Raw genomic sequence first — 6000 nt, 5'->3', positions numbered from 1 at the left:
AATTATGTTCGTTGTCCGTAGCATATGCCTGCCCATATCATAACCCCACCCCCACCACAGGGCACTCTGTTCACAACGTTGACATCAGCAAACCGCTCACCACATGACGCTATACACGTGGTCTGCGGTTGTGAGATCAGTTGGATGTACTGCCAAAATGTACATAGAATTCTCTGGCAACAGCTCTGGTGGACATTCCTGCCGTCAGCATGCCAGTTGCACGCTCCCTCAAAACTTGAGACATCTGTGGCATTGTGTTCTGTGACAAAACTGCACATTTTAGAGTGGCCTTTTATTGTCCCCAGCACAAGGTGCACCTGTGTAATGATCATGCTTTTTAATCAGCTTTTTGATATGCCATACCTGTCAGATGGATGAATTATCTTGGCAGAGAAATGCTCACTGTAAGGGATGTAAACAAATTTGTGCACATTTGAGAGAAATAAGCTTTTTGTGCATACTGATAATTTCTGGGATCTTTTATTTCAGCTCATGAAACATGTGACCAACATTTTACATGTTGCGTTTATATATTTTTTCATATTTTTGTTCAGTGTATTTCCGTGCGAGAGAACCCTACAGTTCCATAGCCAGTGTACGACAGGAGTTGATTGGTGCACAAACATGACAGAAAGAGTTTTGAAGGTTGTGTTTTCATGTGGTGTATATAAATGACAACATACAATATATCTATGTTGTATTAAAATGTGCCCTCATCCATAGATATATGAGGAACAAGGCTAAGGACAGCAAGGCCTCACAGGGAGAGGAGGGAAAGAGCAGCCTCTGGTGGTCTAGTTGATGCATTTAACCATACACAATCCTATAACAGAACACTAGCTCCAAAAATGTGTACAGTATAACTAAGATAGACCACAGCCTGTCGTTTCCAATGGGACAAATGAGTCATAGTGGGCAGAACAAGTAAGAGGTAGGCAGACCCAAGCACGAGCTAGCGAGATCCTATTGGCGCGTTCTAGCATATATTTGCATATTTCCATTAGGGAACGCCTACTCTGTGAAGTGCGCGTGTGCAATAACTAAATTCGCATTTGCACTCCTTCTAAACACATTTTTTAAAACACTTTGGCAAAGGGTAAAGTCTACAAATCTTTGTCCACTCTGTTCGGCACAGATTCAAGTTTTGGGAGCAGAAAACCATATTGAGATCAAATGTTTCATTGATGAGAAAATTTGCAGAATGTCCGCCAAATTCCATCTCCGGCCAATGGGCTTCCCTCACTACCATATTTGGTAGTGAGTAGAAATGCCAAGTGGATGCTTCACAGTCATACGTCTAGTGAAATATCTGGATCATTGTTCTATCGGTACTAGCTCTGTATACTGTGTATAGTCTACATTACATTACATTTTTATATGCAGCACATTTGGATAAGCCCCAAGCTAACACTTTTACTGCTGAACACAAACCACGTTTAGCACACAAATACAGAACAGTGAAAGTCCAGAAAACATTTTATTCGTATTTTTTCCATGACATGAAGAGCCTGACATTTTTCAGCATCATTCAACCCCAGTGCAAAACAGTTTAAAATGATGAGCAACAATCTCGAGGTGGGCTTGGCATAGGAATACACTAACATACAATAATCATCTACAGCCTGGCGACATGCCAACTCCATCTGCGTCTTCATACACAAACACTTCAGCTGAACCAACATCATAAGTAGTCATTATGTATGATGTTGGCTTTAGCTAATTAGCTTGGTTTAAATCTAACCAACAAACCTATTATGCCAAGCTAATTGTGTTATGGTAGTGTGAAGGCAGTTTCTATAAGATTGCATCAGCTGTCATGATGACCGGTTATAACATGTTATGTCATCTTTATGGCAGTGTTATATAGACTATATGGCAGTAGGTTCAGTGAAGAGTTAACAACAGTTACTAACATAACCACCCTGAGGTACAGGCTGTAATCTGTTGAGACTGACAGACATCTAAATCAACAATGATTCACAATTCTGCACTAAAGATAGATTTGATAATAGACATATCATAACGACCAATATGACCTGGCTGTTCCAATGTTTTCAACATGACATCAGAACATTCAGAGTGAGGAGTAAAACCTCCTTCAGATTGAGACAGTACCAAACAGGAGACATAGCTACAGACATCTGAGGCTTTAAATTAGAAGAGGCGCTAGAAGCTCAGATATTCATTTGTCATGTTGTTCTGTAATAGAAGAGTCCCTTCAGGACATTCAGTGGTTGCCAACATTTGAGCCAGTGCTGCTGCAACAGAGAGGAGGTAGCATGAAATTACCCCTAGACCAGTGGAGGCTGCTGAGGGGAGGACGGCTCATAATAATGGTTGGAACAGAGCAATTGGAATGGCATCAAACACATGGAAGCTGTGTTTTTGATGCATTTGATACCATTCCGCTTATTCTGCTCCAGCCATTACCACAAGCCCGTCCTCCCCAATTAACTGTGCCCTAGACACTGATCCAAGGTCAGTTTTGTGTTTGGTTAAGGTCTGCATTGGCGTGTAACTGATCCTAGATCTGTTCCTACAGGGAATTTCTACCCAAAGTCAGACTGGAGGCTGATACAATCATCTTCCACACAGTCAAAAACAACAGGGCTACCATAGACAACGGAGTACCATAGAGCTCACACATAGTGAGACAACGTAACCTAGCCCACTTAGCCAGGCTAACCAATGACAGAGGACTGTTGGACTAGACACAGTTAAGAAAACTACACTACCCAACTCTACACACTCAACTCCTTAAATGGAAAAGACAAACAGGCAACCCTGTACTTTAAAAACATACATTGGTATTTTTTAAGAATTTGATTTAATTATTACCACCTTAGACTGAAAAGAATCATGATGCAGCCACCCAACCCTAATATGAATCTACAGTTAGTTGTGTCTCATACAAGACCATGAGCCCTTGAAGTGACCCCACACTCATCAGTACACTTTGTCTTTTAGTAAAAACAAAACGAATAAAAGCATTTGACCAGGACTCTTAGGTATATGTGGCATCACACTGTACACACTGTACAGTGAGGGGAAAAAGTATTTGATCCCCTGCTGATTTTGTACGTTTGCCCACTGACAAAGACATGATCAGTCTGTCATTTTAATGGTAGGTTTATTTGAACAGTGAGAGACAGAATAACAATAGAAAAATTCAGAAAAACGCATGTCAAAAATGTTATAAATTGATTTGCATTTTAATGAGGGAAATAAGTATTTGACCCCTCTGCAAAACATGACTTAGTACTTGGTGGCAAAACCCTTTTTGGCAATCACAGAGGTCAGACGTTTCTTGTAGTTGGCCACCAGGTTTGCACACATCTCAGGAGGGATTTTGTCCCACTCCTCTTTGCAGATCTTCTCCAAGTCATTAAGGTTTCGAGCCTGACGTTTGGCAACTCGAACCTTCAGCTCCCTCCACAGATTTCCTATGGGATTAAGGTCTGGGGACTGGCTAGGCCACTCCAGGACCTAAAATGTGCTTCTTCTTGAGCCACTCCTTTGTTGCCTTGGCTGGAATACCCATCCACAACCCATTTTCAATGCCCTGGCTGAGGGAAGGAGGTTCTCACCCAAGATTTTACGGTACATGGCGCCGTCCATCGTCCCTTTGATGCGGTGAAGTTGTCCTGTCCCCTTAGCAGAAAAACACCCCCAAAGCATAATGTTTCCACCTCCATGTTTGACAGTGGGGATGGTGTTCTTGGGGTCATAGGCAGCATTCCTCCTCCTCCAAACACGGCGAGTTGAGTTGATGCCAAAGAGCTCGATTTTGGTCTCATCTGACCACAACACTTTCACCCAGTTCTCCTCTGAATCATTCAGATGTTCATTGGCAAACTTCAGACGGGCCTGTATATGTGCTTTCTTGAGCAGGGGGACCTTGCGGGCGCTGCAGGATTTCAGTCCTTCACGGCGTAGTGTGATACCAATTGTTTTCTTGATGACTATGGTCCCAGCTGCCTTGAGATCATTGACAAGATCCACCCGTGTAGTTCTGGGTTGATACCTCACCGTTCTCATGATCATTGCAACTCCACGAGGTAAGATCTTGCATGGAGCCCCAGGCCGAGGGAGATTGACAGTTATTTTGTGTTTCTTCCATTTGCGAATAATCGCACCAACTGTTGTCACCTTCTCACCAAGCTGCTTGGCGATGGTCTTGTAGCCCATTCCAGCCTTGTGTAGGTCTACAATCTTGTCCCTGACATCCTTGAAGAGCTCTTTGGTCTTGGCCATGGTGGAGAGTTTGGAATCTGATAGATTGATTGCTTCTGTGGACAGGTGTCTTTTATACAGGTAACAAACTGAGATTAGGAACACTCCCTTTAAGAGTGTGCTCCTAATCTCAGCTCGTTATCTGTATAAAAGACACCTGGGAGCCAGAAATCATTCTGATTGAGAGGGGGTCAAATACGTATTTCCCTCATTAAAATGCAAATCAATTTATAACATTTTTGACATGCGTTTTTCTGGATTTTTCTGTTGTTATTCTGTCTCTCACTGTTCAAATAAACCTACCATTAAAATTATAGACTGATCATTTCTTTGTCAGTGGGAAAACGTACAAAATCAGCAGGGGATCAAATACTTTTTTCCCCTCACTGTATATACAACAGAAACCAAACATAAAAAACAAGATAAAAATCTGCACGCACAGAAAATATGACGAGCAAAAAGCAACAGAAAGATAGTAGTATTTACACAATAATTTAATCTTCACAAGCATCGTGAGTGAAATATTCTGAAAAGATTGCCCCGTACGCAAAGGAAAAGTGGAAAAGCGGTCTGAACTATACTCCTTCAATCTGAATAAAGCTAGACAGCAGGACAGTTACATTCATGTTTACCTAACAATGGTTTCACTTTTCTGTATGACATTAACTGTCAAAATGTAACTGAAAGTGACATCAACAGAAGTGCTGGGTGGTTTATTTCACCCAACAACGTTTCAGCAACGTTTACACCAGGGGTGCTTTTGGGCTTGGTGGGCCAAAACATAATCTGAGTGGCCAAACAAAGACATAATTTATTTAGAAATATTAAAAAGTTAAACAATTGCTTTTTAGGGTCTTGAAAAATAGCTTTCTTTGAAAATAATCATAAAATTACACTTCAAACATGAATCAAATCGTAGCCATATAACTTGACACTTAACAACACATTCTAATTACAAGTATTAAAGATGTATAACATTTTAGTTTTTCAGCAATTCTACACATTTTACATGGTGCAGAGATAAAATGTAGCAGTTTTGTTACTAATTTCATGTGATAAAACAAAAATGTCCATGGGATGGAGAGACATTTTTGCACGTTTTAATGCTAATTCCCTGCAGTTGTACACATTTTGCTATGACTTATGCCATGTTCATATGATATCCGTGTGAGAGTGATTAACAAAATCAAATGTGGGCCCCCTGGAGGTCAGGGCCCCTGGACACGTGCCTTGGGTGCCCGTCAGTAATTTGACCATGATTACTACAAGTTTTAGACAGCTGGCTAGACTAACTTACCTAGCAATCAATAAAATGTTAGCTGACATGGGCTAATTGATTGACTGTCAGTGACTGACATAACAAGAGGAAAACTGCTGAGGCACTACCAAATTTTGAAATGACACGTTGTCTATTCTACTATGCCATCTCGCAACAGAATGTTGTGAACCCGACTGACTTCCAAAAAAAAAAAAAAGAAGTCAGTCGGGGGCCCTCTAGCGGCCCTTGCGGGCCAAACCAAACGTTGTCCCCTGGTTTACACCATCAGACCAAAATACTTCTTGAGGTCTAACTAACAGACTGACAGTGGTGGAAATGTGGTAGAGTTGAACTTTCGGAGCATCTAAACCAAGGGTGTCAAACTCATTTTGACCCGGGGGCCACATTCTGTCTTTTACAAGGTCTGGAGGGCTGCACTGAATTTTTTTTAACAATATTTCCTCACCGCCAAAATCTGCAAAACATAGTCCTCTATCCATCGTTTTTTG

This window comes from Coregonus lavaretus (genome assembly GCF_964263955.1).
Source record: "Coregonus lavaretus genome assembly, chromosome: 17".
NCBI classification, from domain to species: domain Eukaryota; kingdom Metazoa; phylum Chordata; class Actinopteri; order Salmoniformes; family Salmonidae; genus Coregonus; species Coregonus lavaretus.
This window is presented reverse-complemented; position numbering follows the sequence as displayed.